This window comes from Passer domesticus, chromosome 15 (assembly GCF_036417665.1).
Source record: "Passer domesticus isolate bPasDom1 chromosome 15, bPasDom1.hap1, whole genome shotgun sequence".
NCBI lineage: Eukaryota > Metazoa > Chordata > Aves > Passeriformes > Passeridae > Passer > Passer domesticus.
Genome location: NC_087488.1, coordinates 13650540 through 13664819, shown reverse-complemented (window position 1 = coordinate 13664819; position 14280 = coordinate 13650540). Strand labels below are relative to the sequence as shown.

The following is a 14280-nucleotide window of genomic DNA, read 5'->3' as shown; positions in this document are numbered from 1 at the left end:
GCCTCCCTCTCGGTGTGGAGCCCAAAGCCACCCTCCCACGGGGAGCACTTTGGCAGTGCCAGGTAAGGTGTGTGTGGGCAGGGTGCAGCCCCAGTCTGCACTGGGAGCTGTGCAGTGTCACTGGGAGTGCTGGGATGAGCACTTTTGGGGCTACAGCCCTGTTCTCCTGGGTTTGGGGATGCTGTTGTGTGGTGTTTGTGGCTGTGGGCTCAGCTGAAGAAGGAGCTACTCAGTGTTTAGGAAATGTTTCTCCTCCTTGGATCTCTGCACATCCCGCTGCTGAGCTGTGGGACAGAACGTTCAGTGCCAGGTTGGGTGGGGACTGGAGCAGCCTGGTCCAGTGGAAGGTTCCCTGCCCATGGCAGCAGGGTTGGAATGAGATGAGCTTTGAGTTCCCTTCCAACCTGAGCTATTCTGGGATTCTGTAACCATTATCCCTGGGTGAGTGACTCACAGTGACTCGAGGCAGATCCATTTTTCTGAGCAACGCCAGGCCACCACCCACACCTCTCTCTGACAGCTCCAGCCCCTGGACAGCAGACAGGACCTGCACCACTGCTCTGTGTGAAGCCAAGGGCTAAAATCAGGCGCCTGGTGAAATGTGAGCTGGGATGGCCAAAATGCCATCAGTGGCACCATGGCTGTGTGGTTTGGGTGGGCTGGGCTGGCTGCAGGGAGGGGAAGCTGGGATCTGGGAGTGGGCAGGGTGGGTGCTCCTGGTGAAGGAAACTCCTCAGGCATTAACCTGCCTCGGAGCAGCACTTCTGCCCTGGCTCCTGAGCTCTGCAGAGGTGGCTGAAAGGGCACTGCCCCCCACACTGAGGAGCTGGAGGGGAGGGGGTGGATGTGCACAGTCCTGGGCTTGTCTGTGGGATCAGTGCTCAAGAAAATGTGCACCCTGTTGAGCTGTGTTGCTGTTCTCAGGCATGGTGGTACACAGAGAAGCCAGGCTTCAGCACCTTCTTTGAGTCAAGAAAATCCACAAAATAAACACACAGGAGGAGCAGCTTGGTGGAAAACGGTGCAGTTCATGTACTCATGTGCTTAAGTCACCTCACCCCAGGTAGGTGAAGTAGAGAAAAGCCTCAGAACTGGGTGTGATCAGTTTTAAAAGGGTGAGTGAGTCCATGCAGGACTTGTGGGACTGTAGGAGAACCTCTGTGCTGGGATCTCTGCCTGCAGTGATCCAAGGTTTTATTCCCAGAGGGGATCATGGGCTCTCCTCTGTTTTTCTGTTCTGTCAGATCTGCTCACCCAGGCGTGGAGTGCAGACCCTCCTTCCATCCCTCCTGTGCTTGTGTTTAAGTGATGGATTTTATTGTTCCAATAACATTTATCTAAAAGTGCTTTGGGGGGAGGGAGGAAGGAGATAAGGAGGGAGGAGGCTGAGGAAAGAATGTGCTTTTGGACTCTGCTAAGTCTCCATCTTATTGCTGGGACCTGCTGTGGGGTTTTGGAACTCAGGATCCCAGGGGAAATGGCTGGAAGAGCTGTGGCCAGTATGAAACACTGTGGGAGGAAACCCAGGGATAGCCTGTGCAGAGCATCCCTCTTCCCTTTTGGTACTGATCTCATGTCCTCTGCCAGCTTATCTCTTGGCAAGGAGGGACCTGACTCAGTTTCCAGGAAGGAGACCTGGGTGGAGGTGTGGGAATGCTGAGGGTGCAGAGCTCAGCTTGGCACAGGGAGAGATTTTCTGCTCAGAAGTCTCAGAGTGTTTCTGGGTTTGGCCTCGCCTGCACAGCCATGAGGTGGGCACAAGGAGTAGGGATGTCAGGGAAAGGGGGAAAGACCCTGGTTCTTCCACTGCTGGGACATTCTCTGGGGGGTCTCCAGGAATGGGATGGCAGGAGGAGAGGCCCTCTGGGTCTGTGCTCCAGGTGCAGCTTCACCCCCAGGTGAATTTGGGAGCAGTTTGTGCATCCCTGGTGCTGATGTGGAGAGGAGGGAGTGCAGGAGAGAGCCCAGATTGCTGCAGCTCCCAGAGGTGAAGGATGCCTGTGGCCACAGGATGCAGCTGACAATTCCCAAGGTGCTAATTTTGGGCTTGGTGCACCCCAGCCCCAGAGCTGGCCTCTCCCAGGGGTGGCAGATGGGGCAGAGCTGGAGGATTCCTGCACTGCACAGGGGAGTGAGTGAGGTTCTGCCCGTGGGGAGAGGTGGAAAGTCTTGGGGAGGGTCAGGAGAGGAGGAGTGATGATCTCAGAGCATGGATGAGCTGTAGCCCTCTGATCCAGCCCGTTGTGTGCCATTTGCTTGCCACCAGAGTGGACTCCAGGGCTCCATTCCCATTTCACTGTGCTTGAATTTGGTTTTTGGTGTGGTGGTGAAGGCTTGCATGGCGAGAGAGAGCCATGGCAAGTGGAGAAGAGGAGGAAAAGGATGAGCTTTCTCTTTCCTAGGAAGCACAAATGGATGGAGCAGCATTTCTGAACAAACAACTCTCTCCTCCCTGTCTCCTGGAAGCTGCGTTATCAGAGCACCATTACTGTCCTCTCTTTTCCTTCCCCCCACCAATGATCAGGAATTAAAAATACAACTAATAAAACCCTTTTACTTTCTCCAGCAGGAGGAAAGAGAAAAAAAAAAAAGCAAAGCAGCCTTGAAAATGCTAAAGGACATAAAGGGCATTCATGAAAGGGTTGGATGGTGGTTATTGCAGCAGGGGGAAAAACATTATTTCACTGTGCAGATAAAAGGAAGTGGAAAAGCAGCATATTTATAGCTAGGGAGCCTGGATTCCTTGTTAAGCTGCTATTATCAAATTAATGTCAAAATGCATCAAACAGGCATGAGTGTTCTGGGCCCCTTATGCAAAGTGCTTGCAAATTGGTTACAAATACATTTGTTTACAGGGGACGAGGCAGGAGCGAGCTAATTAGTCATTGTAGCAGGGCTGTTTTGTGTCTTTTTTTTTTCTTCTTTTTTTAACATTTTTTTGGCAATTACACAAACAAGCTGTTTTGAAGTATAAATACACGCTGCATTACAGCCCCTTTAAAGGGGAATCAGTTGGGAATTGAGGGATGCAGAGGGCTTGGTGTGAGTGGTGAGGAGCACCGTGGTGGAGCAGGGCTCTCTCCTGCCTGGATGCAGCAGGAGTGCCACACTGGGCTCTGGGATGTGACATGGAAAGGGAACAACTCCCATCCCTGGCCATCAGGAGGATGGGATGTGGCTGGAAAGGGAACAACTGGTTTTTGGGTCCTGTGAGGGGGCTGAACCCCTCGTGTGGGGCACGGTGCTGTTTTCATGCAGGACCTGTTAAGGTTTCAGCTGCCCACCTCTGCCATGGCAATTCCCTTTGGGCCTGGGATGTTTTGGGGTGGTTTTGGTGGCAGCAGCAGCTGCCAGCTCAGGGTGTGAAGCTCCCTGTGCCCAGCTGGTGGGCACTGAGATGGTTTTGGATGTAGAGAGCATCCCGTGGATGAGCGAAGAAAGGAATCTGGTGTGAGCTCTCCCAGGTGAACCTGTCCTCGAGGCTTCTTTATCAAAACCTCAGGCTGCACCTCCCAAACCCATTAATGAGGAAGGGAAACAGGAGAGCTTATCTGATCCTCAGTGTGGGAATGGTTGGGGAATTTGGTTGGGGGGCAGATGGAAACTTCCTGCTGCCCTGCATCTTAACACATCCCATTCTGGGAGTAAATCACACCTCTGCCACTCAGGGAAGCTGCTAATTGAATCTGCTCTGGTGGGACAGGATAAAGCCAAGAGGCATCTACCACCATTATTTTTCATTTACTCAGAAAGAGAAAAGAGAGAGGAAGGAACAAGTTGTGCCCCTCTCATGCTGGAGGCCCTGACATTTCTTGGCAGAAGGTGCAAAAACCCCGTGGCTGCTTCTCCTTTCGGGTTTGTTTGTGGTAAATCTGCCCTTCAGGCTGAAATCACCTTCTGAGCAGGTCCTGCACTCCCAGAGGTGCTGGGAACTTTGAGTTTAATGCCATCATAAAGCCCTGCTGTGGGTGGGAAGAGGAGGAGAACATCTCAGAGGACCAAAGCAGTGGGGAGGGCAGGGCTTTCCCCAGCCTCCTGCAGGAGCTCTGATGTTTGCACCAGCTTTTATTCATTTAAAACTCAGGGTAACATTTCTCTGCACCTTGGGCCTGCTTTTCAGCTCTACCTTCAAACTCCAAACCTCTCATTTTTTGCCTTGTTGGCTTTGGTGGGCTCATGTGCCATGGGGAGGGTGACCCACTCCACTGGGATCAGGGGCTCTGATTTTGAGGAATGTTCCCATTTCCAGCATAATCCTACCCCTGCCCTGCAAGGTGTGCAGGGGCACAGCTCAGCTCGAGCAGCTCGTTGTACTCAGGCTCTGCCTGTGCCCAGGTGTTCCAGTCAGGACCTGGCTCTCCTCACTCATGGCAGGGCTCTGGTGTCACTGTCACCTCCTGTGGTTGTTGGATGTGCCACGGGATCCTGCCCTGGTTTGAGATGCTGCTGTTTCACACCTGCTCTTCTTATCCAGGGGTGTTCCAGCCTCTCCTTGCTCTGACAGCTGGGAGCAGACCTGGAATTTCCACTCTCTGCCCTCAGTTCTGCCTCCTGTGCCCCCAGAGAACAGGATGTTCCCACAGGATTGAGGTGCCCAAGGTTTCAGGGGGAATCATTACAGCCGTCCTGCCCTCGTGCTTGTTGAGCTGGAGGGAAAGGATGAAGATGTTTCCTGGAGGCTGAGGGACAGGGATTGTGTCCTGGGCTGGGGGTGATGATGCCCTGGGTGTGGGTGCAGGGCTGGGCAGGAGCTGGTGCCCGATAAGGCTGCGGGCGCTGCCGCGGTCCGGGGTGACCCAGCACCCTCTTCCTCTCCACGTGGGCAGCACGAGGCCTCAGCTGGCTGGGGAGGGATGTGGCCTCTCCTGATAAGAGGCTCTGGTTCCTGCTGCTGCAGATTTACAGCCTGGGAGCGGGCAGTGGGCGCTGTGCTTTCTCTGGGGTGATTTACTGCTGCTTCCCTCTGGCTGGAGCCACGGCTGCCTGACTCAGCCAGGGGGAGGCAAAGGCTCTGGGACACAGGTGGGAGCAGGTCTCTGTCACCTGTGGCCTGGAGAATGTCCCCACGGCAGCATGGGGAGGGTTGGGACAGTCAGGCTCTGTCCCGTGGCAGCAGGGATGCTCGCAGCCTTTCCATCCCCATCCCACATCCTGGAGCCCACCCAGCTCACAGGGGACCCACGTGGGAGACCCAGGATCACCACCAGCCCCACAAAGCAATGCCTGCTCTTGTTTTCCATGTTTGATACAGACACTGCCAGGAGGGATGAGCTGCAGTGGGCAAGGAGGGGAGGATGAGGAAGGAAAGGTCGATGCCATCACTGCACTCCCTTCCACGTCCCAGCTCCTGCCTGGGTGAGCTTCCCAGCTCCTCTGGTTTGTTTTAGAGGCAGCATGGGGGCCCCAGTTCCCTGCACACCCTCCACGCTCTGGGTTTTATTGGCATGTGGAAGTAGTTTTGTCTGGTTTCAGATCTGGCTGATCACTGACTCTCCCTCTGCCTCCCCCCGAAAGCGCTGACAACCGCGGCGACCCAACCGCACTCCTCTTCCTCCCTCTTTCTTCTTTCTCCCCACATTGTTCTCCGAAATCCCAGCTGCTGCTTCTCCCTCCTCCCTTTCCTATGCTCTCACATCAGCTGGGGTGGATCTATCTGTGTTTTGTATAAAAGCTCTTTTTTGTTGTCTGTACTTCTCCCCCCACCCTCTCCTTGGGGCCGTGCAGGGCAGGCTGTCCTTGTCACCCCAGGCTGGCAGTGGCACAGGGGAAGCCTTGGCAGGGTGAGGGCATCAGCATCCCCAGAGTCCTCATTTTGCTTCTCTGACAGAGAAACTTGGCAGATCCTGGGGCCAGAGCCACCACATTCCTCCCTTATTTCTCACTGGTGGAGCACTGACGTGGGGGGTTCCTGGTGGGCCAGGAGGGATGGGATGGGGCAGGGCAGGTCTCCTCAGGACCCTGGGCTGCTCCCTGATCCACCACAGGCTCAGGGTATTGATTTTATGGTGTGTTTATGTGCCAGTGCCTGGCTGCAGCTCCCACCAGCCCAGCCCAGCTTTGTTCAGGCAGCCAGGCAGATCCCAGGGACCCTCTGGCACCAGCAGGAGCCTCCATCCCCCTTGTGGGGACCCTGGGAAGGGGCTGGGCTGTCCCTGGCTCCCTGGTGGGGTGGGTGCTGAGGTTCCTTCTGTGCTTCCTTGTCCCCCAACCCTGGGAAAGGGGCTGCAGTGGGCAGAGACCAAGCAAGGGCTGGAGAGCCACTGGTACCTGAAGGGAGGCTTGGTGTGAGCTGGTCAGGGAGTCCCCAGTGTCCCCATCACCATTCCTGGCCTCCCTTCCCAGTGCTCAATGCCTTTTTCCACCTCCAGTCTTCCCACCCAGCACAATGAATGCCCCTGGGCAGCCTCAGAAACTTTCCTGCCCCTCTGAGCCCTGGGGTTGTTCCCTGTTCCCAAACCTCTGCCGTGTCCCCCCTCCTGCCAGGGACAGGCTGTCCCCCTGCCAGTCTGCAGCGTGCAATAAATCACTCCTGCACCAAATCTGGGTGAAATCCCGTGGATTAACTCACCAAGACTGCCCAGGCTGTCCCAGCTGAGATGGAAATGGCTGCATGCTGAGGATCATCCTGGGATGCTCCTGAGGAACATCCTGGGAGTCAGCAGGGGCCAGGGGAGGGTGAGGAGCACCTGGAGGAAGGCAGCAGGTGACACCCACGAGCGAGTCCCTCCCAGCCAGTGGGAAAAGCCTGTGGGCTTCATCCTGCTTTGGGTGGGCTCTGGCAGCCTGGAGAGCAGCTGGGGGGTCTGGATCCTCCTCTTCCCCGTGGGACTGCGCCTCGAGTCAGCATCTCCCCAGGTAACCACTTTCCTCCTTTCTCTGTTTAAAGATAATTTGAAATGCATGGCTGGCAATTGAAGGGAAAACAGAGGAATGGTTGGTGCTGCTGAGGATCTCAGCCCAGCCAGGGGAGACGTGTTCCTTTTGTGGAATCAAACATCCGTCAGGGAACAGTCATGCAAATTTATTTCGCTTTTCTTCTTTGTTACCTGTTCCATTGATCCGCAGCCTGCAGCAGTTGGCTCCTGGAGAGACAGGTTTGTTAATCCAGGAGCCTGGAAAGCCTCAGTCGGTGAGGAGGGGACTTTGCAGAGCTCCTGGCTCTGGGGACACTCTGTGCCGTGTGTGGGGACCGTGGCACACATCCCTCCAAAGGAGGGGAAAGGGCTTTGCTGTGGCCCTGGGAAGGCAGGAGAGGGCTGCCAGCTCTGCCAAAGCTGCTTCCCACCACAGGAAGGGACAAGGACACTTCCTCACCCTGCTGGGACTGTCACCACCAGCCCTGAGGAGTAAATGTGAGTTAAACCCCTAAAATCACAAGGTGAGTTTTAAAATACCCAGCTGTGAGATTGTATTTGATTTTATCACTCTTGTTGGACTCTTCAGTCCATCTGGCTGTTTGCAGGGAGGTGCAGGTCCGTGGTGTGCTCCTGTTGAAGGGAGGTGACTCCAGCCTGGCTGCTGGAATCCAGCTGTGCCCGTGGGAGGGTGCCAGGCTGCCCTGAGTGCTCTGAGCCTCCAAGCCCTGTCCAAGCTGCCCTTGAGTCTTCTCCTCCAGCAGCCTCATCTCCTGGGAGTGAAGAGCAGATGGAGCTGCCTGGGGAAGGGCTGGAGGCTGCTGCTCTCACTGCTGCAGGGGATCTGCTGCTCCAGGCAAGGGCAGAGCCAAACCCTCCTTGCAGCAGGAGCAGGTCCAGTGTCTGTGAAGCCTCTCTGAGACATTCCCTGTATCCCTGCAACGCTGCTGCTCTTATTTCCTGCTGGAAGCACTGCTTTTTCCTTCAAGAAAATTACTTTTCTTGCTTGAATTGAGTGGTTTTTGTGCCTTCACTGCAGGTAGTGGGGGCCAAGCCCTTGGCTGATGACTCCAGATGGGTTAAGGCACCTGTGGGTGTCCCCACCACGTGGGTTTGTGGCTGTGGAGGAGCTGGGACAAGCAGGGAGATGCCTCATTAAAGCAATTTGGGAGATGCTCATCCACACAGAAATCTGAATTCATCCTGCTCGCGCTGTCTCTCCTCCATCTCCTCTTCCTTGAGCAGAGGAATTGGCTGCAAGGGAGCAGAAAGCACAGGGATGTCCAGGGGCTCGTGGCTGGGAAGGGACCAGGATTTCTCCTGTTGTTTCAGGTATCTCCTCCTTTCCCCAGGCTTTTCCTCGGCCCAGCAACCTCTTGTCTGAATAATTCACCTAAAAATTCAGGACAGCGAATAAATTCGGGATAATTGCTGAGGGCTCGCAGGCAGAGCACGGCTGAACTCCTGCTGAATTATTTAGCTGCTAGGAATTATTTGCCCTGCCCCTGCTACGGAGGAAAAGCTCCTTCCCAACCTTTGCCTGACGGATGGCCTGGCTGGGGTGACTCTGGGTGCTGCCTCAGCCCTTTCCCAGCTCCCTGCTGCTCCTGCTGCACGCCTGGGCAATTCCTAAAGCTTTGGGGGCCCTTCAGGGTGGGTAGGAGGGTCTTGCTCCCAAACCATCTGTGGCTGCAGAATTCCATCTCTCCGTGGCCATCACGCTCTGCCTCCTCCTGTGGGATGGAGAATCTTTGGTTTGAGGAGGTGGAAAAGGCTCCTGGCTGATCTTCCAAGCTGCAAGCCCTGGAAAGAGCTGCTGGTGGAGTCAAAATGGAGCCAGAGCAGGGATACAGGCTGGAGATTTCCTGTCTTGAATGTCATATCTCTGTGAAATGGTCCCTGGAGGTGTCCTTCACCCTGCTCCACCCATGAGGATGCTCCTCATCCCACACTGCAGCAGATTCCTCTGGGCTGAGCTGGGAGCTCCCTCCTTCCCTCCTGCCCATGGATGGGGGGTGATGGCCTCTGTGGGCTTGTGGGATCCCACTGCCCACTGCTCCCCCCGGGAAACACAGAGAAATGACCCTCAGAGGTGAGGAGCTGCTGGCCTGGGCTCATCAATCTCCATTTGCATCCAAAGAAGAAGGAAAAAAAAAAAGAGAGATTTAGGAGCAAGATCAATATTGAAAGAGCCTGTTTTTTTTTTTTTTTTTTTTTTTTTTTTTTTTTTTTTTTTTTTTCTTTTCCCTGTGCTCCTCTGGGGGTGGGAAGCTCAAGGCAGGTACTGGGAGTAAATCCTCCTGGCTACCTGGGTGTAAATCAGGAGGGAGATGATGGATTGATGGCAGCCAGGCTGGTTTGCACTCCGTGTCTGCTCCTGCAGGTGAGGAGGTCCCCAGGTCCCCTGGGGAGGCGAAGTGCTGGAAGGGGATGGAGCCACCACCACCTCCTGCTGGGGCTGCTCTGGGGGTGCCTTTCCTGAGCTTTCTCCACCCAGGGCAGGGAATTTGGGACGCTTTGCTTTGCCTGTTCCTGCTGGAGCTCAGCAAAGCTCATCCCCAGGGACCCAGTGCCAAAGGGAAGCAGTGCCCTGCTGGGGCTGGCTTTGTGGCGTGGTGGAGAAAAAGGCTTTGGGGTGATGCTTTCCCCTCCATCCCTCCTCCTCCTCCTCTCACATCCCAGGAGCTGGTGAGGCTTGCTGGTGGCAGGGTTGGTGTATCCATGGAAGAGGAGGAAACCCTTTGGAAAATCCTGCTCAGAGAGCTTTGGGAGGCCCGGGGTGCTGCTGGGGGAGCTGTCCCAGCTCTGGGGCTCCCCCTCCGTGTCCCTGGCCCTGGCAGGGCTGGAGCAGGCACGGGGAGCTGTTGTTATTCCTCTCATGCAGCGGGAAGGATTTCTGCGAGTGCCATAAACCATCACGTGGGCAGAGCCTGGGTGAGCTCTAATTGCTTCTATTTGCATAACGAGGCGAGGCTCAGCATCCTGCTGATATTTGAAAGAGGAAAATCAAAATCAGCTCTAGATAAACAACTCCCCCCCCCTCCCCAGTCCCTGCCCCCCGCTCCTAATTTGTGCATTTTCTCCCTTAATGCAGGTTTTTCAGGGTTTTGGTCTCCTCAGGAGCAGCAAGACCCCCCCAGGACCCCTCCCACAGGGCTGGGGGTGCTGCCCCTCCCCTGGCCGAGGCAAAGGAGGCTTTCCCTGGAGGTGGTTGGAGGTTCTGAGTGGGAGGATGAGGATGGATTGGGGCTGGAGAGCCCCAATGGCCCTGCCAGCTCCTGGGGACCTGCCTGGGATGGGGATGGGGATGGGGATGGGGATGGGGATGGGATGGGATGGGATGGGATGGGATGGGATGGGATGGGATGGGATGGGATGGGATGGGATGGGATGGGACAGGACCTTTCCTCACCTGTGATCCCAGCCTGGAAGGAAGGGCTCTGTTTGCAGCCCAGGAATTGCTCCTGCTCTGGGGCCATGGGAATCTGGACTAAGGCTCAGAAGGACCTGGAAAAAGGAGGTGACATCCCCTGGCTGTGCTGTGGCACCAGCCATGCCCCTGTCTGAGTCATTTCCCCCCACACCCACAGCCCAGGGGACCAGAAGCATCCCTGCTCCTCCTGTCCCCTCGTGTCCCCAGGTCCTTCAGCCAAAGCTGGCTGTCCCCTTGCTGGGAGGACCCTGGGCATTGCCAGCCCTCGCTTGGCCCCCGTGGCTCTGGGGCAGCTCTCCTGGCTGGGCTTCCAGGGGCTGGAGCCTTGCTCACTCGAGGCCAGGTAACAGACACCAAGCACTAACAGGTCGTGTCCCTTCCTTGGGGGATGAGGAAAATGGGCTCCTTCCTCCTCCTCTTCCTCCCCAGCACGAGGGCTGGTGTCCTCTGAACCCTCCGCTGCCCTTTGGGGGAGAAGTGCTGACTCCAGATGTTTCCCTAAATGAGAACCTTCTGCAAACAGTGCTGGATTAGATTAGATTTTAGGAAGAAATTCTTCCCTGTGAGAGTGGGGAGGCCCTGGCACACATTCCCAGAGAAGCTGTGGCAGCCCCTGGATCCCTGGAAGTGTCCAAGGCCACTTTGGATGGGGCTTGGAGCAGCCTGGGACAGTGGAAGGTGTCCCTGCCATGGCAGGGGTGGAATGAGATGACCTTTGGGATCCCTTCCTTCTGGGAGTCAATGATTTTTGCTTTTTTGGTCAATTCAGGGATCTCTAGCCTGCAGTGGGGCTGGAGGGATGGGGCAGACCTGGCTGCATTCCCCTGAGCAGCATTCACTGCTCCCTCTGCTCTCCTGCCTGTGCCCAGCATGGGCTGGGGCTGCTGCCTTCATCCCTGTCCTGAGCCATGAGAATTCCCTTTCCCTTGGCCCTCGTGGGGTGTGAAAACCCCTGGTCGTGCCAGTGGGGCAGGAATATTTCCCCCAGCCCCTCCTCATCCTCCAGATCCCACAGAAGCTGCCTGGGGCAGGATGGAGAAAAGGAGAAGGACCCTCAAAGGTGGAAAGAAATCTCTGCTGCAGCTCTTAAAGGTGGGGGCAGAAAAGGAGCCAGAGGGGCAGGAGGTACCTGGTGCTGCACCTGGGGGCTGTCTGCACACACCAATTTCCCATCAGGCTGAAGAAAGGACCAGGAGCTCTTGAAGCTGAAGCCAAGGTGAGGAACCTGTGGCTGTCCCAGGGTGCTGGGGGGATGGATTGTTTACTCAGGAGCAGCAGGGATGCTGTGCCAGGAGCTGGGGCTGGGTTTGAGCATCCCAGCCCGTGCTGTGAGCAGGGATGCTCAGGCTCCTCCACCCTCATCCCCACGCTGCTCCAGGGGGATGCAGGATGGAGAGGGTTTCCCTCCTCGCTGGGTCTCTGGCTGAGCTGGGGGTGCTGGGGCTCCCCAGGGCGTCAGTGGAGCACGCACAGCCCAGACTCCTCACCTGGGCAAGGGTGCCCCATCCGAGCTAAAGGTCTCTGGTGCCTCCTGCCCCAGCACCAAGAGGATTTTTCCTGCTCCCATGTGGAAAAGCAGCTCCCAGTGCCACCACACAGCTCCTGCTGCCCTGCCTGGGGTCTCGCTTGCACCTCCAAATTTCCAAATTTCCAGTGGCTTCCTGGGCTCTCTGTTCTCCCCCTCCATGTTGCGCTGGGGATTTGTATTTCATTCTTATTTATCTCTCTGTAGGTTTGTCCCTGTCACTGCTGCTGTTGCTGGCTTTCCAGCAGGTTTGCTCTGCAGAGAGCTGCAGGTTGGCTATGAAATATGACAAAGCGTTCATTTAAATGCACACCATGATGCTGGTGAGTCCATTAGGGGAATTAATTTGAATGGTTGGCGTTTAATAAACAGCCTCGTCCCTCCTCTCCACACACAGCCCCCACCTCAGCACTGCTGGCAGCTCGGAAGGGTTAAAAAAACCCCACATGTGGATGTTGGAGGGAGAGGGGAGCAGGTACGGGGTCGGGAGCGGGGAGGGGGGGAATAATAAAAGAGATCTGGTGTTGCAAGAGGAATTGCAGTTTGTTTTGTTCACAGTGAAAAATAAAGCACATGTGGAAGGGGTTTGGGCTCGCGGGGTGTTTGGTGCATGGGGAGGGGGGGACAGGGGGGACAGGCTCTGGCCACGGGGTCCCAGCCTGGCCCCGAGCACGCCGGGCTGGGGGAGGAGAGGGGGCTCCAAGGACGTTGCTCCCCATATGGTGTGTATTACAAGCTCCTTTCTAGTTGTAAAGATTAATTTAAAGCCTTTCTCACCTCCCCCCCATCCCTCTTCCATTGACAAATGAACATCTGGGCTGAATGCTGCCCAGATCCTAATCAAAGCATTTTTCCAGGGCCGTTGTCTGCCTTTATGGCTATCTGCTCTTCGGATGCTCTGCAGCTCCAATGCACTTGGCAATTCAGCCTGTAAATACCCCTCTCCAGGATTTATGATTGGGGATAATGTGATTTTTTTTCTCTTTGCCTCCGGATTCGTTTGTTTGGTTTAGTTAAACGACATTTCCTTGTCTCTGCATAAGTGAGAGCACGGAGGGAATTTTCTTCCCTCCCCTCTTTGCAGGGAGTTATTAGCAATGAGCAAAAGTGGCTTTTTTGGGGGGGCTGATGGGCACACTGGGGTGAGTGGGGGGGCAAATCCAGCCCTGAATCCCTGATGAACACTCCTGGTCATCCCAAACCATCTATTTTTCCTACAAGAGGGTGTTTTTGAGGTTTTTTGAGAAAGCAGATTTTCACCAAAGCAGAGCTGAGCTCTTTCCACAATATTCAAGGGCTTCTTCATCAGGGAGAGGCAGCACAAGACACAGCCCAGTATGGAAAAGCTGTTTGCTCCCCAAAATGAGGCTCAAGAAGCCAAATGAGATGCTTGCAAACCAGGGAGTGCTGTGGCTGGGATCCCATTCCCACCAGACTTGATTTTTCCCCTGCAACCTCCAGTTTGGGAGTTAAAAGATTAATATATAAAATCTAGCTAAGATATTGAACAATGTTAGTCGTGCCCCAGGTGCTGTAGGAAAGGATGGTGCTTGAGCCAGGGAAAAAAGGCAGGAAAATCCCTTTAGGGCAAATATAGGGAGCTGGAGGGGTTGTGGCATGGATTCCCTGTGTTGGTGCCTGTCCCTGAATGAGGAGGGAGCTGGGGAACACAGAGCTGATGGGTTTGGGGCTATCCTGAGTGTATTTACTCCTGCAGAAATCCTGTCTCCAGCACCTGGGCTTCCCCTTCCCTCTGAGCATCAGGGCTTGCTGCTTTTCCCAGTGGCTGCTTTAGGGAAGGTGTGAGAGTTCAGTCCATTTAAACCACCATGGAGAGGCTGTGTTTGCACAGAAATTGTGCAGGGTGATGGCACCACTAATTAAAAATTTTCTCCTGAACGAGATAAAAAAATCACTGGGGTGGAAAGTGCTTGGCTGTTCCTCCTGCAGGAAAAGATGCAGCCTGGATTTTGGTGATGCAGGGTTGGGTACCATCCACCACCAGGACCCTCCCCACCCCGGGGTGTCACTGGGGAAGCTGAGGAACACCTCTGGGCTTGTTTTTCCCAAGAAACTCTTGAGTTTCCCACAAATGCAACGAGCCAGCATGAAGCAGACAAATCCCTGCTAATGTGTGGAGAGTCAGAGCTGGGCTCCTGAAGGGTGTGGGGCTGAAACGACCCCAGCACCAACCCTGGATGAGGACAGCCAGAGGTAGGGAAGCACCTTCCTGAGCACCCAGAGGGGACTTTGGGGAGAATTTGAATTTCCCTGCGTTTTTGCTGTTGATTTTTAGAGCACTCAGCACCTCTTGTCTCTTTTCCATCCCTTTCCTCCCCATTCCCCCCAGATGAGCAGTATGACAGTGAAGCCTGGTGTCAGCCCACGGCTGAGCCATGGCATCCTCGGGGACAGAGCAGCCCTGGGGCTGAGGGGAGAGGATTTATGGAGTTCCACAGCAGCACAAT

At 55.3% G+C, this 14280-nt stretch overlaps 1 long non-coding RNA gene across 1 annotated transcript; it reads left to right on the top strand.

Moving 5' to 3' along the window:
• The first annotated feature begins 750 nt into the window (after positions 1–750).
• LOC135281798 (uncharacterized) lies at positions 751–10143 on the top strand. Its single transcript, XR_010348289.1, has 3 exons — positions 751–8186; positions 9238–9788; positions 9949–10143. It is a non-coding gene; the product is annotated as an uncharacterized LOC135281798 (long non-coding RNA).
• Positions 10144–14280: the final 4137 nt, after the last annotated feature.